Genomic DNA, 25,553 nt, shown 5'->3' with positions numbered 1-25,553 from the left:
TTTATAGATTTTATATTTATGAGTTTGTTTTAGTAATGGTGTTTGTAGCATCTTACATATTGTAATTGTAATAATAAATTAATTAATTAATCAAGAAAAATACAGAGATGTATAGATAAATAGACATTTGACTGTTGATCCATGGCACCCAACACCAATGTCCACATGTAAGACATTCACTGTATTTTAAAAGCAAAGAGACTCCAGCGTGCAGTCTCTGTAGTTGCACCACTCAAACAAAAAACAGAAGAAATTGGTCAGAAGTCTGAAAACCTGGTAATTTTTGAGGACGTACAGCTTGAGTAAAATCCAAGACCTTAGTAGACAGCTGCATGGATTAAAACTGCAGCTGATGCAGGTCAGAGCTAGAGCTGGTAAGGTCATGCTACTGCAGTAACAAATATCACCATCATCGTGCTCAGGAGATGGAGAGATAAACGCTTAAGTGATGGTTTGCGTGATGAGCTCTTAACTCCCATAATTCACTTAGAAGTCATAAACTAAGAGTCCCTCTGAGCAGGTAGACATCTGCCTGCTCGTAGATTACAAAACTGCCATGTAAGTGAACGTCCGCTCTAAAAATAGGGCTTTTATTTCATTAATCCCCAGAGAGGTGGGCTTTTTGGAAATGTTGCCTTTTGACTTGATATAAAAATATCCTGAGCTTCGCAGACTCAAATGCAACTGTAACAGGATCATTTTCCATTTCGGGCTGGTTCAATAACTCCAGGTTACTGACTCTGGTGTCATTCTCTTGAAGACACAGCATTATAGCACATTCTGGCCCAATGCAAAGAGAAAATCCTTAGCAGACTGTGAGCAAGCATTTAATTCTTTTATAGCATACTGGGACGCATACGCTAAACTGACCAACAATAAAAACAACACTTAATCTCATCTTGTGATTTATCATCATAATGTTGATCACCTGCCACATGTTTAAAAACTACTAAAACTGTCTTTAATCTTTTTATGTTGTCACTATTTATCTACTCTGATAACAGAGCAGGATCCAAGTCCACCTCTCACAGTATAACAGGTGCTATGAGGGTGGAGGCAAGAATAGAAGCTGGCACGCCAAGGGAATAACAACGGAAGGTATATGGCTGAAGCAATCCTTGCTGCGAAACATCACTTGCAGCGACTGATAATCTGAGGGCTAAGCTGCTTATGTTGGAAAACAAACATTACTAGATGCCACCCAGCTGGTGGTGGAGCAAGAGCTCGGTCAAAAACTGGACCCCAGAGTGAAAAGCACACGGCTGTGTGTCCAGAGCTCTGCTTCACTGCAAGTAAACAAAGATATTCAAGAAAAAATAATCAAAACACATCCGAGAGGAATGTGTTGTGTAGCCATGTAACCACATCAGTGGTTTACAGTCACAAAACAAAAACTATTCACAGACTCCTTTAAACAGGAAGAAATGTGTTTTAACCACACACCAACAGCAGTTTTAACTAGAAGCTGTTATTATCTCAACTTTTTGCCTATCTGGGGGGGGGGGTTACCATGCCACCCACTGGAGCCACTTCCTCCAATAAGCCTCCACAGTTCGGCTATGGTCTTGCCCCCTCCGTGACACAAACACGGGTTTAAATCAGCCGGGGTGACAGTCATCCTACGTGCGTCCAACATAGTTTCTAACTGCCAAGGAAAGTCCAAACCACCGAGCAACCTCAAAGCTGCCAAATCCTCAATTCTACTCTCTCTGCGTGTCACACAGAAGCTATTCAAGGAACAAACTAAAGGATGTCAGGTCAGCACTCCTGCCATTTGGTGGCGATTGTTTCTCGGAGCAGATAAAGATACACTGTTTGCAATAAGTTAGCTGTCCAGTGAAGGCAGGAGCTACAAAGTGAAATTTTAATCAGAAGTAATCAGTGTTGTGGCTGAAAGCAATGGCCTGGTCCATTTAAAACTGCACAGTCAATAAAAACATGTCTGCTGGAGTTCCCAAAATTACTGGATTTGCTCAAAAACTGCACAAATTTGAAACACGAGCTTTCAAAGATGTGCGACTAATGCCTCATCCATTCAGTGTTAACGGCTTCTGGGAATCCATTTGAAAAGGTAGGATGTACCAGCTTTGACTAAAACCCAGAGTGCTTCTTTGCAAAACAGGGGTTAAAAAGTCAGAAAACAAACCAAACTCTTCTCCATCACCGTGAGGAACAGGAGGCAGTTTCCTCCACCTCTGCCTCCTGTTAGTCATTTGTCCACTCACCCCCTCTATGATCCCTTTCAGAGTAATGAAGCAAGGCCTCCAGATGACCCAGACCTAAAATGAAGCAGCAGAGACCTACACTAAGCTCAGTAATAAATAGGAGGCTGTACAGAGTCCCCATCTTAAAAGAGAAAAGCTGGTAAAACCTGACTTTTCTTTCAAGATAAAAGCTGGCAGGAATTCAGCTTTCATATATTATACAAAAACTATAAAATTGTTCTTGGTTAACCACAGAGTATATTTCCTTAAAAGTCCTGTGATACATACAGTTATGTAACGACTAGCACAGAAAGCATTCGACAAACCAGCAAAACTCAATATGGAGACTGTAGGCAATGAAGCATGACTTTATCAGCTAAGCTCTGCTATGTTTCTTTGCCTCATCAGGTGAAACTCTACACTGTTCCCACATTGAACAATGAAATGTGAGAACATCTGTCAAGCGTGCGCGTGTGTGCACGTGTGTCTAACAACATCATTATCAAGTCATCGTGACAATGCATGTTGAGAGACAAGCTGGGAAAACTAGCCTGCTGAGAGAACCGGATCATCACCAATAAGACAGGAAAGGATTTAGATGTGCGGCTGTACACTGAATCACTTTCCCCTCACGTTCATAATTTAACACAAGCCCGGTGCATAAACACCCAATCTTTATAACAAACTGTTAGGACACATCCTACATCTGGTAGATGAACTTTCATGATACAAGAATAAATCAATTCACAATAATGCTAATTGTGTTTATATAAAGCCTTGATCCCAAACTGCAATTCCCACTGTGAGGAAGAGACTGAGAATCGTTCCATAATCTTTGAGGTCGTCCAGCCTCAACTTTAAATTTAGTAAACTTACTGAATTGGTATTAATGTGAGGGTCACAGGCTGTTATTTATGGTGTCCCCTTTTCTCCTCTGTTATTCTTTTTGCTCCTTTTTTACTGCACATGCACACGTTGTGTGTGGAGCGGAGTTGACAAGAGGCAGGCGAAGTGAAATACCATTAATGGAGTTGGCGACAACATGCAAGTGCAGTAAAAGCTTCCAAACAAGCGTTACAACAAGCATACTGAGAGTGAAAGTGAGTGAATGCAGGAGGGGGAGAGAGTTTACACTAAAACAAATAAACAGACAAAAAGCTGTTGGTGTAGCTGGAATTAAATACGTCCATGCTGCTGTCACTTTGCTACATTAGCTCTCTTGCTAGCAGCCAATGTGCTGCTGCTGATGTGTCTCATGTGACAAGACTTAACAGTGATATCTGAGGCAATTTTTCATCTCAGAGTCAAATCAATATCCAATACAGTTATTAGATCACTATCACCTATTGGTCAGTATCTTCTCCCCCTTAACGGGCAGACCAATCTCAATGAAACTTTGCACGAACATCGTCACACATACAGCGATTAATAACGTTTACATCTTTAAAAAAACATCCATAATAAATCCCAATTGTTCTTATTTTCATCTTCATCATCCCCCTGTGAATGTGATATTGCATGCTCTGTTTGTGTTTCCCATGTCAGCGTACATTGCCATTGATAACTTAACAAAATTTGAATCACAGCTGGAATTTTCTTCATGTCGCCATTAAATACAGAATAAAAATTTTTAAAAACTCTTGCATCCTGGTAAAAAACTACCCATAGGAAGGGTTTCTGCTGTTATTATATAAATATTGCTAATATTATCTTAAAATAGCAAGCTGTTCCACCCTTTTCTGTGTTAACCACTTCAGCCTTTGAATATGCACGATGAACTGTCATATTTCAAGATGTAGTTTCCAAACGTGGACATCCAGTCACAGTTCATTTTAAGAAGATTAAAATCATTTTATTTGCTGAAAATCCTAGCTTTTTATGCCCGCTTGCAGTCCCAATCAAAAGTTTAAGACCACTTGAAACATGGTAGACAGTAGATCCCCTACGTGCGGCCGTCTTCACCACTTGCAGAAATGTTCCCACACCTCATGGAAATGCTTGCGTCAAGCATGCCGCAACAAATTTTTAAAGTGATCAACAATAACGGTGCAGCTACTCATTACTGAGTTCATGTTTGGAACTTTGATTTCTGTTTTGGGGGGTTTACAGGGTTTTTTTGAGGTGTGGTCCTAAACTTTTGATCAGCTGTAAAAGAGCCTGCTTCAGTTTAAGCGTTGTTTTCAATAAATTGCATGCTCAAAAAAATGTTTTGTCTCACTCTCATTTCTTCTTGTTGAATGTTGAAGCTCTACTTGGAACCTTGTTAAGTTCCCACCATGCTAAATATGATTATTTGCCATTTTTCCAAAAAATGGGAAACTTTGGATCCGGACTGTAATTCGTTTAGACTAAAAAGGCATGCAGGTAAAATGTACCTCGGAGACTGATGGATGTCGTTAACCTGGAGACAACATAGCCCACAAGTTCAGTACACTAAGATTGTGTTTGGTTGTCCCTAAATGGTGGATACAGAACCAGAAAACATGACATGTCGTACACAGCAGTAACCCTGCTGAGGTTGACTCTGCTTTATTTCATACCAGATGGAGAAAGTCTGATCGAGCAGATGGACAAAGGTGGTGAGATGGTGTGTGGGAAGCTTTGGTGGCAGAAAATACTGTATTACACCAAAGCTGCTCCTCTGGGGGCAGCAAAACAACTGTCAGCCAGGCTGCCACGATCAGGGTAGTACCACCAGGGCAACAAGCAACTCGCTCTTAGTATAACGTGGGAAATGAAAATGCACTGTAGACAGACAATGCAAAAACAAAAACAAAAAAAAACAACTCACCTACAATGCTACTGTGTGTGCCACCACGTGAGTCCAATCCTTCCAGCAGATCACGTTTTCAAAACGATATCATCACCAAGGCATCAGACATGAGCAGATGGCACAGATCTATAGAATCAATTGTGCTGTGTCATAAAATATCCACGAGCAGAAGCTTAACCTTGGAGACTGCAAATGCAGCTTTTTCTACTGCAGGGCGGCGTCTCACACAGACACTGGCTGTGAGAATGGGAGTATCACCATAGCTATCCCCTGGCAGAGTGACAGCAGCCATAATGGAGTGTCAGCAATCAGCACCTTCCAAATTACCAACACACACAGGTCAACCTGCGGTTTAATACAGCATGTGTGCATGGGGGGTGAGTGCATGGGGGCGCCAAGGCTTACTGTCTCACTAAATCTTTGCTCTGATGTCTCAGGCTGATAGAGACCATCACAGATTTTGGCTGTGATAGTTGGGAGTTTCCTACAGATTTACATTTTTGCTTAGCTGGCGACGGCATTACTTTAGAGCAGATGAAGCACTACCATCCTGGGGCGACCAGCTTTGGTCCATGAAGGTGGAGTTCAGGTACTTCTTACAATGGAACAAGATGTTTTTTGCAGATGAATGATACTAAGTGCAGACAGAATAACGACCTGAAATGGCCTGAAAGCCGGTTTCTAGTCATAAAACGAGACTAACTGCAAAAATAAAAGTATCCAAGAATGTATCATCGCATATGGCAATGGTCCTCCAGATGGATTAAAAAAAAACAAAAACAAAAAAAACGTAGTAACATGATTTGCCACTTTACTTGGGCAGGCCCATCAAAGTTAAGTCAATGTGTGGGAAAACACTGGTTTTGTAAATTAATTTAGATTTCATGTATAAGGTGATGTGAGATATAAATGTGGTAGGCACAACAATGTAGATCAGGGGTCTCAAACTCGCAACCCAGGGGTCACTTGCAGCCCACGTCATCCCTGCTTGTGGCCTGCATGTTGGCGTGAATGCAGTTTGGCCCTTGAAGTTACTTTTTTTGTTAGGAGGATTTGTTTGTTGTTGAGTACAATGCTAAAATAAGTTCTTTAAAAAGCAAAAAATGATTTAATATGAGGGCAATATGAGCAGGAAGCACACACATGTTGAGATTGGCTGTGTTAGTTCAGTGAGAGAGTTATTTATAAAGAAAACAACTTTCACTAGCAGTCATAAAACTAAAGTGTACATTTTCTGCATTTTTATGTTGTCAAATACAAACAAAATGATAGCAGAACTGCTGCCACGTGTCTGGCCAGAAAGAGAGTACCAATTTATTTATTTAGTAATTCAACGAAAGGCTTCAGTTAGTTAGGACGAGAGAAAAAAATCTCAATAACTATTTGGCTCTACAAAACATTTGATTCATTAGACTCAAGATCAGACATGATGTATCAGTTGATGTTGAATCAATTCACACATGTGCCTGTGCAGGTTTAGCAGAAACGTTTTTTTGGAGGGGGGAAATAGTAACATGCTTTAGGCAATGGCCGAACAATGCCAAATTAAATATATTTCTAGAAACCATGACCTCTAATTTTTGTATCACCTCATATTGTCGAGAGCTTTTAATCTGCGGAATGGAAACCACAGACCGCCATGTATTTCAACATAAGCCTCTGTTTGCAATGACTGTCTTGCTGCTGGTACTTCAGAACTGAATGAGAACAAAACCAAAACCGGGCGAGTTCTTACATGCAATTATGGGCTAGACTCAAAGACATTGTTGGGATTAAGGAGATAGACAAACAGGGTATTCACATAGAATTTAGCTTCTAGTGCTGGGAAAGTGAGAGAATTCACCTGAGGCAGTGAACAGGGGAAACAGATCGGTGCAGCAGTGCATCAGCTGAAGTCAGGGTGGTAGATCAGAAGGCCTGCTAGCACATTCCTCGACATTCATGTTATGCAGTACGGGAAAATATTAGACTGATAAATGAAAAACAGCAGTGTTTATGACCTGGCAACGCAACAGATTTTGGCTTTGGTTACTGCAAATGAAAGAGGAGATATAAGCAGGGAGAACAATGCCTCAATTGATTATCAGAGTGGTGCCCCTCTAAACATGACTCACCTCATTTAAAACCACAAGTCTTTCAGAGACCAAACTCTAACATCATGTTCGGGGGACTTTGACTCTCTCACTGATGTGCTTGAACTAAATATTCAGACCATATATTCAGTGTTCCTGTGAGAATTAATCAGAAATAATCAGCTGCAGCTTCCTTCAGTGTCCTGTCACATCTATCAGACGGTGCTGAGCCGTCTGAGCTGAGAGACAATAATGATCCCTTTTGTCTACGACAGCCATTCTAAGTGTCTAAGCAGCACCTGTCAGCAGCTAATCAGGTACACAGAGAATCCAACACACATATCTCCATTAATTTCTCCCGTCTCCCAACCCTTTTCATCCCACTCTCTGAAGTGCTCTCATCCCCACACTCCTCCACATTCCACACACACAATGACGTACAGCCAGCACTTCCTCCTCCACTCTAGCAAAATGGGATCAGTTTCCATCGCAGCCTGGCTCCCATCGTCCTGTTGCTTTGTTAGTGAAATCGGAGCTGTGTGGATACAGGTTACTTAGTCTACAATTATAAAAGAAAAAAGTTCTCAAGCTTCAAAAAAAGCTTTACAAAAGGTTTCTACATGCTGTAAGCATGTTTTACTGTGAACTCAGAGAGGATTGTGTAATTAGGTGTAGGTCCTTTCTACCTTTCAGATTCAGTTACAAGGTTAGAGGGTTAAATAGAACTGAACATGTAAACACTTCTCCTGCCTGCTGAAGGGAATTCAACCCGTCTTGGCCTTAGTAATTAAACATGGTCTCTGTTCTAATCCATAGTTTTTCTTCCTTTGTGTTAATTCTTAGTTCTTGTCCTGCTTAGTTTTATGAGTGTTTTCTCAATGAGAAGGAAAACTGTAATTTGGTTACATCATTGGTCCCTCTCTTAGCTAATCCTTGTTTTATTTCCAAGGTTTGTTTTCCCGTTTGTGTTTTTAGTTCCCTTCTTTATTCCTTTTCTGTCCTTGATACTGTCTTGATTGAGTTCACTTGTGTCTGATTGAGTTCACTTGTGTCTGATTGGCCCTTTAACTGTTATGTGTAATAAGTGTGTTTTTCCTCAGTCTTTGTCAGTGCAATAGACCTCATTCACTAATATGTGCATAGAAATGATGTTATTTTGCATAAAAAAATAAGTGCGTATGCGAATTTACTGTCAGATTCATGAAATGCAAATGCATTAGTGAATCAGCATAATTCTAAACCAACAGGATAGTGCAATCAGCATTTTCATGTCTCCAATTAACTGTATGAGCAAACAGATTTACCTCAAGGTGAAGGAAAGAAAGTGGCAGTGATGTTGTAAGAGAGAAGCCTGTTAAGGCAAGACAGCAGGAGAAAGACCAACTGAAGAAATTTAGACAATAGTGTCCTAGGAGGAAGCCACAAAAGGAACAGCTTTCCAAAGCTTCCAAATAAAAAGCAAAGCTCGGGCTCAGAGTCTGAGGAGGACAAGAAGGTCCAAGGTGGACAAGGGAGTAGGGGTGGGTTTTGATAATCGATTTATCGATTAAAATCGTTTCTAGCTCGGATAACGTGATATCGATTCATTAAAATCCTGAATCGATTTTTTAATATAAATTTATTTTGCCCGAAATGCCAGAATCTCAGGTGAAACCTCACAAAATGTCAACAACCACCAAACAGCTAAAACAGTGAATGAGAGCAGGAACACAATACTTCAACGCACAAGACTGCTGTTGTTTACAGCGCTGTCGGCCGCTGTTTTTTCCTTTTACTTACTTCCGAAAAGAAAACCTAATTTCTGCTGTTCAATGGGCTACTGAACAAATTGAAACGGTAATGTTCATATGTTGATTAATGGTTTTCTTTCGTTTTTGATCTACTGCAGAATATTTTTATAAGATCCCAGGCCAGGAAAATCACCATCATCTTTTTCTGTGTTTTATCTTCAGCTACTTTGACACAAAGGCCTCTGCTGTGATGCTCACACCTTTGATAAAGTCTTGCAAGTGTCAGCTTCCTTTTTATAGATACAAAAATGTGTAAATGTACTGATCTTAATTATAACATTTCTGACTGTCTGAGGCAAAATTTCCCAGATACAAATCGAATTGAATCGAATTGTGGATCGAATTGATTCGGGACCTTGTGAATCAGAATCAAATCGATTCTAGAAATCAGTGACGATACCCAGCCCTACAAGGGACACCTGATCTGTCAACCAAATAAGAGAAAGTTACTAAAAAACATCCATATTCTGGGATATTCTGGACATCTGTGATAGTACGTGAGGACATTAAACAAGGTTGAAAGTCAGTTTTAATGAAAGATAAGATTCTTGTTGCACATGGTCTGAGGCAGTTTTAAATCAGTTTGTTGAATATGAACAAATTAAGGTGTGAAAATAACAATGAACTGCAGATTAAACTCAGATTTGTGCATATCGACTGAATGAGACCCACTGTGCTTTGTATAATTCCTGCTGTTGCTTCCTAATTAGATTCCTAATGTCTGATGTTTATAGTTTTAGGCCTCTGATTGCTTGGTCAAAGTATAACATTTCCTGTTGACCACCCAACTGCCAGTTTATTTTGTACCTGCATATTAGTTCTTTCTATGAACTTCCTCAGAGATGTCTGATAGGTACCAGCGGTTATTCTGTTCAAAAATGCAACTAAAATTGTGTTGAGCTGTGCTGGTGTATGCTGCTTTTCTGCTTTTCCTCATTCGACACACAAACCTTGTATTAGTGAAACCACATTTTGGGCTTTACTGGGAAGTCATGCACAAGTAAGAAGGAAAACTACCCAGTTCAAGACCCCTGAGAATGCTAAATAAACAAATAAAATCAGTTTCCAACTAAAGCTGGTATCAGCTGGCACACACCAAAGAGAAAAAACAACCTTAAAACTTTACTTTGGATCCAACATATTCAAACCATCTAACCACATATTTCTCCAAGTGCAAATGGGATTTGCTATCACTGCAAACCTCTGACACATGTTGAATGTTTCTAGATAAAGTTTTTTCTTGGAAATAACCTCCTTTGGCTGAAAAAGTCCAGATAATGGAATAGTGGAGGAGTACCTGGCCGTTATCTTTACTATAAATGCAAAGCTGAAAGAAGTTGCCTGGGTGGTGAACATGGCAGAACCTCACTGTATCGAGCTGAAACTTTTGTTTTAAAAATGAAAACCTAAAAAACCATTGACAGCCTCAGAGAGGCGGTGGACTGCTGAGTGCCACCAGTGATGATCCCTAGTTCTGTGGATGATGGCCAGGCTAGATGTTCTAATACCTCGTTACGCAACGAGCCATTCACTTCACCCATTCACACTCCCATCTGTTCAAATCACATAGATGAACTAAAGCATTTTCTAAGCGTTATTAGGCTTCCCCAGCTTTAAAAGAACTGTTAGGGATGAAAGAGGATGTGTGTGAATCAATGGTGAAAGTCAAAAGCTTAATGATGTGGCAAAGGGCCTGCTTGGTGTCTGCACCCGGAATTTCCCACGTTTTATTGTGCAGAACAAGAGTGCATTACACAGAGTACACACTGCTGTCACAGATGTTATTGACAAGAAAAGAGCAAACTGATGAGTGACCTTTAACATGCAAGCAAATTTACCAAAGTGTGCACAATACACTTGGTGATGCATACACACAGTTACTCAAAAGCACTTTCACAGTTGCTTAGACACTGCTTAGTGTTTACTGATGTTGCTCTGCAGTCTAAATGCCAGCAGCTCTGTTGAAGCTTTGAAAACTCAGCCCTATCTAAGGTCTGGGAAAATGAAAAACGTGCAGTTTTCTAACTAAGATTCTGATTAGATGTAAAACTTTGGAGTGTCATGTATCAAGCGAAGATACATGCAATAATGGGTTACAGGCAGCTGTAGCCAATCGCTGTGTACTAGGCCTCAACTACACTAAATGGAGTCACTGAACTGCTTTTCAAAACTGTGTTTGATGTTAGTGCCTAATGACTCTTTATTAGTGTAATAATTTGATAAATATTATGACTTGTAGTGATGTTGTTACTGATGAATGTTACTTAGTCCTAATTGGCACCAATAGATGTCCTAATGTTTGTTTTAGTACACTTTACTGATAATAACTTCTACTAGGGGTGGGAGAAAAAATCGATACTGTGTAGTATCGTGATATTTTGTTTGCTAATAATGTATCGATACAGGGACAGCAGAAATCGATATTTTGTTACAAAAAAAGTTTTTATGGACTGGAACATGCTCTGACTTCAGAGCATGTTGATCCTTTTTCTGAGCAAGAATCCTGACATTCCTTCACTGTCCAAATGTGTTTAACTTTTTTTTTGGCAGCAATAAACATGACAGTTTACTTATTTTAATTTAAGACATGTTTTATTTTAATTAAGTTTAAAACTTTTTTATTTAATGTAAAATTATATTTTGTTTTAATTTACTTTCAAATTCTTCAGTTTCTGAATGGGCTGCATAGTTTTCATAAATTGCATAGTTCAGAATAGCTATAATTGTACCAGATGGTTGCATTCAGTTAAGTTGGACTAGACTGTAATACAAACCGTTCAGTTTGTCAACAATAAAACTGACTGAAATGAGAGACTGAGTGTGAGACTTTGATATGAGATAAAATGAATATTGATAAAGTTTACCTTTATGTACAGAATCTGAATTTCACAAAATATTTTAAAAAATTGCAATAATATCGTATCGTGCGTTAAGTATTGTGATAATATCGTATTGTGGGATGTATGGTGATTCCCACCTCTAACTTCTACCATCTGGTCCAAATAAGGTAAGATCAGGTTAGAGCAGGGCGATATGACCAAAAATATTTATCACGATATACATTTGAAAATTTGCAATAACGATATAACTGACGATATAATTGACACTAGACAAAATACTTTATAACTCCTCAACTTTATTGGTGCAAAAAAAAAACCATCAATGTATTTTCACTTAAACAAGCAGCTTTTTTATGTGCATTAAAGTTATATAAAAAATTTGCAGTGCAAATGCAAATTCCTTGCTGACAGTTTAACCAAAAGGCATTTCCTGTGGAAATTGGCTGACATATCCTCAGCATAACCATGTATATATCCACAAAACTTAAAAAGCGGTTATACACACACAATACAGTAATATTATGTTGAAGCACAGTATGTATCACTCCGTGAGCCGCCTGCCTACAATAGCCGTAATGCTCTGACAATCCATCAAGCTGTGCGGGTTCGTAGCTTAGCAAAGTTGTACTAAAACATGTGACAGATTTTCCAGCGCCGTGTACGACATAAAATCGTTTCGAGGTCAGTAAACACGATCAGAATTCATACATAAGGCACACGGGATTATAAGGGGCACTGTCGATTTTCAGAAATATCAAAGGATCGATTTTAAGTGCGCCGTATTTTCCAAAAAAACACTGTAATAACGACGCCCTGCTAGCATGCACTACCAAAAATAGTGCTTTGTTGTGTATCTGATGGACGAAAGCTAAACCAGTTCCACATCACTGAAGTTGCAGCATTTTTACAAACCAATTCTGGTTCATCCGTTTCATTTAACGATCCGCTTTCGCTCTCCTCATTCTGCGTCGCCGCCATGTGCGTATGTAAACAAAGGCACTGTGCGTGTGCGTTTTACCCATGTTCTATCGCAATATTTCATTTTCCTATCATTGCCAAACATTACACCGGTATGATATAGCCCAGCCCTAGATCTGGTTCCAAAAAACCAGCAGCGATAATACTAAGCTGCTGTGAGTCTCTTAACCAGGAGGTGATGTCATAGTAGTTCCTGTCATTTTTTATATCGACTCTATGGTCTACACACCTCTCCTCTATCAGTAGCTACTGCTTTCTGTTCCCTTAATACAGTTTTCAGCACCATTAGGAACTTGTATGAACTTCTCCAGTTAAGGACATAAAGAAAGGAAATAAACAAAAGTGGTGTAAGTAACAACATACTGAAATATCACAGGTCATAGCATTTTTTCACACTGCAGTTTGGTCTTTTGAAGTCGAAGCATAGTCAGCTGGATGTGGTTACAACGTTCACACATTCGAGTGCTGTTAGCGTCAGAACCTAGCCCTCGCTGAAACCACTGAAAGTGTAGTCAAAACCAGTAAAACTAAAACAATCCTTTCCAGCATCTGTCTCACAGGTTTCTCATGTGATGGGGTGTCTACTGAAATACATTAAAGGTACTAATGAAGGAGGACACATGTCTAGGTTGTTGTGAAAAGATTTCTTTAATACTTAAGATGGATATCAATAAGATTTTAACTGATAGCAGTGCCATTACTGATTTTGCCTATAGGTCAGAGAAAGGGACGTCAATTGGATTAAACAAAATACGCTTAAAATGAACAGTTCATCTGTTTAATTAATCAGATAAAGACAATTTTTGTCACTTTTTAACAATTTTAGAGACAAAGTTTTAGGTGATTTGTATCTCAGTTTAAAAACGCGAACTTTCATCTGTTTAAACATTTTGGAAGCTTAACTTACAAAGTTCCCTTCTCTGCCAGCATCTGGAGGTCATCAAGAGAAAGGAAGGACGATTTTTTTCATTCTTGATCAAATACCAACTCTATAGTCCAGTCTATTCATAGAGATCAAGTTACAGCTTCATATTTATTTGTCAACACCAAAAAATTGCATTACTAAATGAAGTTTAAGGGAAAATCTTTTCCTCCACACTGGCCTTGACCTTTGGGACGACAGATTAATAAGTGACCAAAACATCTCCAGTAAATTCTTTTGTTCTCCTTTAACAGCTACTTCACATAAACCTAACTGAGAACTAAAGCAGCTTTTCTTATATGCATATCATAGTCTTGTCTTGTCAACTGCTTCTGAGAATCTTGGGTTGAGGTGTATTGTTGGTAAATGTATCCCTGGCAGATTCCCTTATGATGTTTTGGAGATTTAACACCGCTGTCCTCCTGTATTAAAAAAGAAAGAAAGAAAGAAAGAAGCAAGCTGTTCTACAGTGGCTCACTGGCACACAATACTCCTCTGTTCACTGGATGCCAAATGGTCCAGTCATCACCCCTCATGCCACCCCAACCCCTCTTTCACTGTCTCTCAGGATTTTTCTCTGTCTTTCCCTGTGACAGAAGCTGCTGCTGATGGTCAGTCAGATTAGCTGAAGAGTCAACTCGAAAACAGACAAATAAAGAGCTGCTTTGTGTCCGTCTGGTGCCAACGACCCCGGAAATAAGAGAGGAAACTGAGTGGACAGAGAAAGAGCCATTATAATGACCAACTGTTAAAGGTTGGGTTTGCAGGGAAAACCAGCAGTACCTGGGTCAGTACGATGTCCAATTATATGCTTTTATTTTAATGTGTATTTCATGTTGTCGCAGAGGTTCTCAAATAATGGATCAAGCACAGTGAATCTTGAAACTACAGAAAAACTAGAGATTTTTCACTTGTTCCACTGGCAGATTTTTTCACTTGCCTCTGACAAAGGACACTAAACTTCATTAGGCAGTCACTGGGTGGTGGGAATTATTAAAGACTGTAATTAATAAGAAAATATGTGAGGGGGGAATTTTAGCTGACTGCTAGCATGAAAAAAAAAACCCTTCAAAATGGAGGCAAACTTTTCTGTATGCATTCAGATAGAAAACTAATACTAACAATGCCAAGCATCCCTCCTTAAAGAAACCTAGCCTACTTCAAAAGAGCATGCAATCTGATTGGGAGGTCACAAATCTACTCACTACCTTAATACCACTGTGCTGCTATACAAGCACTTCTGAATAGAAAGCTGAAATACAGAAACAAGTTAAGGAGATCTCAAGTGATGTAGTATAATATCAATCAAAACTCTCTGAACAAGTTTCATTATCATAAAGCAAGCATGTGACCCAAACCCTATCCCCACACTGCACATCTATTCAAACTCTATTCAAATCTAAATAGACTAACAGCTGCATTATGGTGCCGCCAGAGAGAGTCAACTGCACCAACACACGGTGCTCCATGAACACCATACGCCTGCTGTTATCAACTGACAATCCAAAGCAAACTATAAATATCATACTTTGATTTCACCAGAGCAAAAAAAAAAAGAAAATACAGTCGAAGGTTACTCAGCAATTAGTGGTGAGCTAAGTTAGCGGTGCTTTGATATGAGGGTTCTGTGTCACAGGCGGCAGGGAGTGCTTACAGCTGTTTACATTTTAGGATGGTTCCCAAAAAACCCCCAAAAAACCAACCTCATTTCAGCTGGTGGAAATGTTAGGCTGAGGCAGTCATTCCTGCTGGTTTGAATCATGTATGCAATGTGAAGGCAGTTTAGGTTCAATGTGGCAAAACCTGTTTAGATAACAGCAGCATGAAACAACAATGTATTAGTATTAGAAAACAAAGGGACATTTGACAAAGGGACATGGGTCAAATTTACCAAACAACACTGCAGAAAACAACAGAAGCATACAATGTCACAAGAAACATGCTGTACATGCAGGAAGCTACAGTTCATAACAGCCCAGAACAGTCATTAAAACACTGTAGCAGTCACAGCTGTAGTCACATAAGCTCAGTGCGAAATAATTTAGTTTTTCCAAGTCCTACTGTGGTGCGTATAACATGTAGGTTTTCCTATTGACTATTCACTTGTGTAATCCTTATATTGAGAAAGAATTAGGGTTATTTTCTCTCCAGGTCTCACCAAACCTTCTCTCACAAAAAAGACTAACAGAGCTCAGAGCGTAGCACACTGCCCTGCTGGTTTAAATAGTTTATAATCCCTTTGTCCCTTTGTCTGCCATCATTTAGACTGAATAGCCTTTATCATGTGGGTCATCAAAGAGTGAAGATTGCATAGTTAATAGTCCTATTAGACTCTTGTGAAGGGTTTATTCACAGTCGAATTGCCCTAATTGTGTTCAATGAGCAACAAGGGAGTAGACACACACAGAGTGGGGCTCGTGGGCTAAAAATGAATGAATGAATGAATGCCTGTCCGATACAGGCACACACAAACACACACAGAAGCCTGAGAACATGCTTTCCAGCTCAGAGACAAAAACATGCATTCACACACACACACACACACACACACACACACACACACACACACACACACACACACACACACACACACACACCTCCAAAGATTTACATGTAGTGGCGTGTAGTTGAGATTGCTACCCCTGCAGCCAGAAGTAGGTGGCAGGAGACAACAGCAACAAGTGTGGAGAACTACAGCTCACACTACTTGAGACACCCCACACACAAAAGAGGGGGGATGTACCCGTGAAAAACAGCATTGCTTTCTGGAAAGGGTCCCTGCCAACTGACAGAAAACAGGCAACAGGAGAAAAAGAAGAGAAAAAACCTCTTAGCCTAATCAGCACCATTCTGGAGGTCTGTGCAAGATGCCACCCACAGTCACAGAGAGCATACCCAAGTACTAAGTCCCCTGCCACTCATCACATCAATGATAACAATGCAGCAAGGTCAAGAAGGTGAAGACATCTTGAGTGACATCAGTAAATGAAACATGCTTTACTTAAATGCACCGATCCACTACAGAATGAATAGCTTTAGATCTAGCAGGCCAATAGCAGCCCACATCAATGGATACCCTAACTCATTCCCTTCTTCAAGTCAATTGGTGAAGCACATACAGGTCATGCAATTGAAACTGTTATTTTAGCCTTTCCACAACAGCTGCAAGTCTGCAAACTTCTTTGCAACCCATCTCACCTCGTGCTGTTTAATATAAATGATCAGCGGCTAAGAAAACAAGAGCAGTTGTAGTGGAACTCAGATTCCTTGCCAGAAAGCCCAAGGTAGCAGAAAAAAGGAAATACATTAACATTAAGTTCACTTAATCTCTTTATTTTGTGTCCTTGCTCTACAGGACCCTTCACCATGTAAAAAAAAGAAGGCAATGTTTTAGGAAAAGAAGTCATGTTCGCTTGTGTTATCTGTTTTATCTGATGCTCTCACAGCAGCAAGCAAGGAAGACTGTGCTGACATCAGTGTGTTATGTGCGTGTTGCATCATAAATGGTGTTACATTACCCTTACATTAATTAAATCAAATGCTCAAGTTACTGTCAAGTTGCTGTTAGAGGTAAAGGCGAGCAAGGAAATCATGGGTCACAGGACAAATGTTTGGTAACTAAGGGCTCCAAACACTCTAAATATCATGGCCATTAATACAGCAGTGATGAACGTCACTGACAGTTGACGAAGATCTTGTCATGCTGATGGAGTAAACTTGAAGCCTTCAGGTCAAATAGCAAAAACAAAAGTCTTCCTATTCAGATCCACAAAAGTCATTAAGTTCACATTTAAAGAGAGTTACATAAACTGCATTATTTAACTAAACCACCAACAAGCGCACAGTTTAGGCTGTTTTAGTTCTATTTGCCCCGAGCGCACTGAATAATTCATGGCGCTGCCATAAGCGGAACAGGCATAGTAACACTAAGCAGGGGCCACGCATGGAAAACTCTCATCAATAAAACACTGACAAATAAGCCTGACATCAGTTAAGGGTACCCTCTTCTGCCTCTAGCCCTCACTGACTGCACACAAGTTCTTACAGACATGCATCATGTCTTTACATGACTGTGCGACATTGTCTTTGAACTAATTATAAAAGAAAACCATGCATATAGAGTTTACTGTACATATTCCTGTTAGCGCAAAGGCTTTAAATGTAAATCAAATTAGGTTAGAGATGTAGCTGAACACGTGCATGTCTTAATTGCCTATGACCTAAATGAGAAGAAAACAGCATCCCACAACAAGATATCACTTTCCTACTAATCATGTTTAGACCTTTACACAGTAGCACATGGCTTGACATTCTCCCTTAGGGTTTAGGGTCTAACTTATTTTCACTAAGTGCTGTCATTCATTCAGTCTCTCTGTTTTCTCCATCAAAAAATGGGCCGCAGTGAGTAAGGAGGGCTGCATGCCTGCACAGTGAGCGCAGCGTTTCATGTACACAGGCTGGAATGTGACGCAGTTGACCGTCGGTGTCTGATAGCTGGCATCTGCTAGGTGGGCTCATTCCACCGCAGCACAGCAGAGGCTTAGGTGGTACTGAGAGAAACTCTACACCTCTGCAAGGCAGGCAGGGGCATGAGAACACAGCATCACTAATGCTCATCAACCATGACCCCTGCCAGGGACCCTGACGAGCACATCAGTTTAATGTATCCATCTGGGATTGGCAGAGCGGCAGAAGGCTCACAAGTCCACTGCAAACTCAGAGATTACAGAAAGATGATCACTATAGACAGACAGTAGGACTGATGGATAAATAGATGGATGGATGAATGGTGTAATGAAAGAATGGCTGGGGTGGGTAGATGAATGAATGAATGAATGAATGAATGAATGGAGAGACTGATGTGTCATTGGATAGCCTGTTCTCAGTATGCATGCTGCTTGGATCATTACAACAACAGCAGTGATGAAGTAAGAACAGACTGAGTCAGAGAGGATCACTTCCACTGATGTCAGAATTAGGGCTGCTCAATTAATCGAATTTTAATCACGATTACGATCTGGAATTTCAACGATCATTAAAAATGACTGAGCCGATTATTAGCCCCTCCCTCATTTATCCGCGACACCTTAAAGGCCGGTCTGTGAAAATATTGTCGGGCATAAACCGTCCGTGGCGCAAAAAAGGTTGGAGACCGCTGATTAAGAGGACCCGAGGGAAGCTCGGAAAGCTAAGCAGAAGTTATTTGGAGAGTGACTGCCGCTGGTTGAAAAGAGAGTTTAAAAAAAAAAAAACTTCAGTGGTGTTGCACACTATTTTATATTATTTTTTTAAAGTCATTGTTAACCCTTTAAAGCCGGTCAGAGCAGCACGCTCCGTGTTGTGTAACTATTTTTAAATCCCTGTAGAACCTGAACCGTGTAAGCTAGCGCAATAATTTGTTTTGCATATGAAACCGGAGGAGTTGTACTTACATCTGATGCCATCAGCTTGTCCTCGGTCACGGTTTCCTTCCACATATAGCTTTGCAAAAATTGCATAAAAAGCGCTTGCAGGAACAAAAACATAATATTCCAGAAACACGCTTTGCCGATCCATCAGCTGTTCGTAACACTTCCCAAGACTTTGTGGACTGGTGCCAGCTGAACTACCTCCAGATCAACGCCAGTAAAACCAAGGAACTGGTGGTAGACTTCCGCAGGCACAAGCATTCTCCACTGCAACCACTGAACATCCAAGGTATGGACATTGAGGCTGTGGACAGCTACAGGTACCTTGGTGTTCATCTGAACAACAGACTGGACTGGACTCATAACTCAGACGCCCTCTACAGGAAAGGGCAGAGCAGGCTGTACCTGCTGCGGAGACTCAGGTCGTTTGGAGTGGAGGGCCCACTCCTGAAGAAATTCTATGACTCTGTTGTGGCTTCTGCTATCTTTTATGGTGTGGTCTGCTGGGGCGGCAGCATCTCTGCTGGGGACAGGAAGAGACTGAACAGGGTGATCCGAAGGGCCAGCTCTGTTCTAGGATGCCCTCTGGACCCAGTGGAGGTGGTGAGTGACAGGAGAACGGCGGCTAAGCTGTCATCCCTGATGGACAACATCTCCCACCCCATGCAGCAGACTGTGACAGCACTGAGCAGCTCCTTCAGTGGGAGACTGCGGCACCCACGGTGTGGGACGGAGAGATTTCGCAGGTCTTTCCTCCCCACTGCTGTCAGACTCCACAACAAAGACTTTAACTGAACAAACACACACATCCATACATATGCAATAATACTAAGTGCAATAATCCTTTCTGTCATCGTTGTATTTTACTCAGTTGTATATAGTATTTGTATTTGTATTCTATTTTTATCTTATTGTATATTTATTTTATTTTATTCTACTGTATATAGTATTTTATTTTATTCTATTCTGTACAGCTGTGTACTGTATTTATTCTTATTGTATTCTAATTTTTGCCTCATAACTTTTGCACTGTCCACTTCCTGCTGTGACAAAACAAATTTCCCACGTGTGGGACTAATAAAGGTTATCTTATCTTATCTTATCTTCCCACAGTGAAATGATGCACATGCTGTTTTCTTTGCAAATTTGCATCATAGGATTGTTTTTTGTTTTTCCTGCAGTATATAAAAACTGTATCTCCAAAATAAAACTATGAAGACACTCAAAATAAATTTCCTGTTGTTGTAAACTATTTTTTGCAACTTTATTGTATTTAAAGTTTTGAGGGATAAGCCTCTTAAATTTCTCCAAGTAGAAATATATGTAAACAAAACAAAAGCGATTTTCAATTTTTTTTGTAGTTTATTGCACTTTTTTGCAATTTATGTAATTACTATGGACTTAATGCATACATATTATTAAAATATGGGCTATAACAGTTGTATTGATGTATAGCAACTTGAAATGCTCCCACAAATGGCACTACAGCATGTAAAAAAAATAATATAAGCTCTGGTGGACTTGGTTCTATAGTAGGTCTTAAAGGGTTAAATAAATATCGTCAAATAATCGTGATCTCAATTTCAGTGAAAATAATCGTGATTATCATTTTTGCCATAATCGAGCAGCCCTAGTCAGAATTGTTGATCTAGTTCTGGGAAACTAGCTTTAACAATCTCATCACTTCTCAGCTGTCAATTTCACAACATGGGTTGCAACATGTGCGATCATGGAAAATGTGCTATATAAGACCCTTGACAAATCTACATGCGAGGTGTAAAAATATTTTGATCAATCTGGCTTCAGACTGTATAAATGGATTAAGCTAGTGAAACAGCATACTTGTATTCATATTTCATATGATGCCAAGTTTAGCAAATGGCCAGCTGTAAAGTAGGTTTGCCACAAGGCAGTGCTCGAAGACCTGAGCGAAGAGAACACAGCGCTTGATGAAGAGGAAGTACTGCTGAAACACAATGACTTTTAAAAGAGTCCACAATAACACCATGTCTTTCTCATGATTCTGTGGATTTTTTAGTCTTGTGCTTCACTTCAGTGCCAGAGGAGCTGCACACTGTACTCCAAACATTCACAATTAGCAGACACCTGCCTACTGCTTGAATTAGACTTAATTTATTACCTTTCATATTAAATATAAGCAATTCTTGGAGGTGTTTAAGAAGAAAACATTTGTGAAACACTTATTTAATAAACTTATTTTCCCAGCGTTTCTCTTCCAAGTCAAATGCTTACAGCTGTGCTTAGACTGGTGTATGAGCACAGCTGCTCAGACTTCCTTCTCCCGTGACACCAGGCTTCTGCTCGGGGGATGCTGAGATGTTTCCAAGCCAGCTGAGAGACAAAGTATATCCCGACTCTGCCCAAGGGTCTTTTTCCTCTTTGGCCATGTCTGAAACACCTCACACGCTGACCTTGTGATTCTATCTCAGATGGGAAGCTTGTCAGCCTTGCCTTCGCAAATGGCGCCGTACGACAAGGGTGATGCAGCATCCACTGGTGCGAGCTAGATTTTGGTGTCATTTTAGCCTGTCGTGCACCTCTCAGTTTTTGTAAGCAGATGTAGGTTCTGCGGCTGCTTTTACCAACATTTTATTGCTCCACGAGTACAGAAGCTTGTGGATTCACAGATTATACAGAGGACGATATTGCAATAGTTTGAAAAAAATGAGACTTCTGCTTCCAGTTTTAACTTATTCTCATTGTACAGCAGCGCTGATGTGAAGGTTTTGTCTGAGTAGTGACACCTAGTGTTCATGAAAATACTGCAGAAAGTAACCACGCCCTCAGTGCTGGTAGAACTGCTATAGAAATGTGGCGACACGCGCCTAACAACACAGCCTAACAACAGGTATAACAGGTCTATAAGTGTGTGTCCAGGCAGGCATAAGTGTCTTTCAGTTGCTACCATTAGCTCATGGGCAAAGATAAAGCTCAGAAATTAAACAGACCAATCAAATTGACAGTTTTGCCTCTAGGCTCAGCTCTCTCCTCATAAAATCTGAATAGATGATGCAGATGCTTCACCAATCCATCTGTCCACTCTTTCCCCCACTTGTGAACAAGATTCCGGGATACTTAAAAACCTGCAGCATTAACAACAGGCCCAGTACCCCATTCTCCTGAAGCATCTCCCACAGGACACCCAAGAGAGTCATAGATACATGACAGACATAGAGTGGTCAGGCAAACTCCAATGAACTGTCTTCACACAAGGCAATTTCCCATGACTCTGAGAGCTGATAGTAATCCAAACTAATGCTTGGATTAAGAGTCTTAAACCACTGTATCCCACCCACCCTTAAGCCCCAAGAAAATAGCCTCCCTGCTGACAAGCAGTTCCGAACCAAATCTCAGCTTTGTCTCCGGCCGTGGGCACAGCACTGAGCTGCTGATAGGTTTCTCATCAACATAGACCAGGCTGGTGTAGGGACAGGAAGCGTTTGTCTCTGTCAGCAGGTTGCCAGGGTGAATTCTGGGAGTTAAGCCTTCTATGCATAGCATTCTCAGTTCCCACATCTCCCTCCCCCAGCTCAGTGACCATCCACGCCAGGAACAAAACCCTGAGAATGCGAGCTATGCAGAGCTGCAGCTCGGAGACACCTGTTCAGGCAACCACCACGGGTCAAACTCTCCTACACGGAGCCTCGTCTGAGTCACAGCATTTGACCCCACCCTAACCTCCGCTGCTCCCATATACACACTCCAGAGAACTATGTGCACAAAAAACAAAAGAAAATCATCTGGCAGCAGGGATTTGCACAGTCAATTTCCAGGATGCAAACATTTGTACCTTGACCCCTTCAATCATCACTAAGAGTCCCTGAACCCACTAACCATGACAAACCTGATTTAATGAAACCCTCTGTCATGATGCCCGACTGCTGACCTCACAAACAAGCTTGAGTAATGAACTTGACTAAAATACTTACAAAGTCTCCTGAGAGACTTTTCCTGCCCATTTGGAATGCAGACTAAAGGCCTCTTACCTTTTTCTAGACAAGATTTGAAGAAGAAAAAAAAGTTGGGTTATTCCTAGTGAGCGCACAATAGGTGGCCAAAAAACTGTAGATTAAACCACACAGAGGAATGTCAGCTCTTCAGAACATCCCCTCAGTGGCAGTGAACCATGAGGAAAAGAAGGTCATCCTCTTACTGTCTTTTTTTTTCCTTTTCACTCTCAGCCAAAGCACCACAAATGTGGTAGAAGGATACGAACAAAGTCACTACTGAGTGATGGGACACAGTTCAGGCACTTTACCTGCCAGCAAGCAGTGAGAGGTTTATTTGAAATTAAGTCACCTAGACATTGATTTAAATTTGGAAAACCCTTGAATTCAATGGGATTTTTGCCAGTGAAGTCCAGCTTTGTTTTTAATGAACTGTTTCCTCCAAACATCACTGCACTTCCTCTTTTACATGAGAGCCACATTTGGAGTCAGTGGTTATGCAGAATTTAACTTTCAAGGGACTCAGAGGAATAAGAGGAATTGAAAACAACAGCTTAATTCGGCAAATTATACTGGTGTCTTGGGTCCCTTTGACTTTTGGCCACTTCAAGAATCCCATTATAGGAAGATACTTTCACTTCTGGACTATCAGGCACTCTTAAGTAAAGATGCACAAAGGGTGTGAGCTATAATTATATGAAGGCATAGCAATAAGGATTATGAAGGAATTGTGTGAGACAAAACACACATACACCTGCTCGATCATGATTATGCACATTCAAAATATGCAAAACCAGTGGCTGAACTGGGAGGCGGTGGCAGCTGGCCAAGTGCTGAGTCTCCCGGTGTGGCAGCCCAGTCAGAGGCTTGGCGATGTCAGCCAGTGTCAAGCTCCGTGTCACCATACTTGACTTCGCAGGGCAAAAGGGCTCTGTATTCCCTCTGTCCACACTACAAGGCGTGGATAGAGGGAGAAGGAGCTTTACGTTGTAGGTGTGTGTGCTTGTGGAAAGGTTGTCTTTATGCTTGGTTTGTGTGTATTTTACCAGGCTGGACTACCTGTGTCGTGTCATTAGGTTGTACGTGTAGCCGTGCATGTTGCTATCACTAATAACAACTTATCACTGTCATTTCGAAACATTGTTGTGGGCCCTGCAACGCAGCTGCGTTCACTTCCCCGCGGAAACCCAAGAAAAGCCGTCAGGTGAAATTTTATTTACTAAAAAGGCGATATTAGGAATGAATTTCACATTTCACTGCGCATATGATATCGACAGAAGGGGACGAGGTTAACATTTCCTTCGAATTAATCAATTTTACCGTGTAAAATTTGGCACAAGTCCCAGATGGTTACTTTTATATTTTGTAGGTTGGTAACAACTGAAGTTCGCTGTTAGGTTAGCGCATACAAAGCAACTCTATTACACTGTTACACGGCTAGTCTCGCTACCTATAGCCTTACGCTTTTCCCCCATGGAACCACTGCAATATTCACGGCAGCTTTTATTTTAAATACAAATATATTCGTTTGTTTTCATTGTTCTGACAGCTGTGAGGATAAATAACGTGATGGTTCTACTCACTCGGAGTTCGGAGTTGAATGGCCACGGTGTAGCTACTCCACTGGTTCTTTCGAGGGCAAAACTTTTCACTGGTTTTGTTTCCCACTTTTAAAACCGTCTGTTCTTTCCTTTGTAGACCCTTAACTCATCCCCGCTCTCTGCGGTGTGTGCTGAGCTTTCAAAACGTTACGCCTCGGCAGACGGTGCCACTCTCCAAGAATCGTAAAGTGCTCTGTCAAGGGGCTGACTTGGAAGCGGTTTGTATATTTAGACACAGCGTTAGCGGGAGGGCGTGCAACAACACAGAGCTGCTCTGAGATCTGTGCCGCGCGGAGCTTTCACCACCCAGGCAACCCCATCCGCTCGTTCATTGGTCAGTGCTTTATCGAGGTGTGTCCAGAGATTCAGTCTACATTTTAATTGGCTTGTTTTCGTTGTCCGTCATCCGCAAACGCCTTGTAAACTTGCCTTTCCGTAGTAAGCAAGGAGGCACAATTACAATTAAAAATCAGGTCGCTGAGGAAATATGTTTATGGACACATTGATGGGAAATTTACAGAAGTGCATCCAAGGCAAAGGTTATGTGTGCCAGTTTAATCATAACGAGTGAAGTATTTCATTTATCGACAAGTATCATAGTAGGACTTTTTTGTTTTGTTTTTTCTATTTAAAAAAAAAGCTGAAAAAAACGGAACTAGAAAATCAAAACCCATAAGAATCTAGTGTTCAGGTGAGTTTTTGTACCTTTCCTACTAGAGCCATAAAAGTGGTGTGATATCTCCCCCTATCGGTCATATTAAGATAGAAAGCAACAAGTTGCCCAATGAAGGGCCAGAAGTGATTTGATTTAATTCTGCTTTATTCCTAAAACAAATAAACACATACGTAAATAAATATATTAATTAATTAATGTCATTTTAATATAGCTCAGAGACATCATACACATGGTCACACGCAACACTGGACGTGTGTGAAAAAGTTCCTGAAATATGCTAACAATAGAAACACCCCCTGTTTGTGGCCTCTTGTCCCCACA

General features: G+C 40.6%; 1 protein-coding gene across 1 annotated transcript in view; it reads right to left on the bottom strand.

Moving 5' to 3' along the window:
- mpp7a (MAGUK p55 scaffold protein 7a) overlaps positions 1-24,769 on the bottom strand; it is a 65,959-nt gene extending 41,190 nt beyond the window's left edge. Inside the window, exon 1 of the mRNA XM_085362617.1 lies at positions 24,539-24,769. The gene's annotated coding sequence lies outside the window, so the exon portion shown is untranslated. The remainder of the gene's footprint in view (positions 1-24,538) is intronic.
- Positions 24,770-25,553: the final 784 nt, after the last annotated feature.

Source organism: Diplotaxodon limnothrissa, linkage group LG9 (assembly GCF_057381915.1).
Source record: "Diplotaxodon limnothrissa isolate DT_005_m linkage group LG9, D_limnothrissa_male_GT1.1, whole genome shotgun sequence".
Classification (NCBI taxonomy): domain Eukaryota; kingdom Metazoa; phylum Chordata; class Actinopteri; order Cichliformes; family Cichlidae; genus Diplotaxodon; species Diplotaxodon limnothrissa.
The sequence above is the reverse complement of the archived record's forward strand: the minus strand, read 5'-3'. Positions and strand labels throughout refer to the sequence as shown.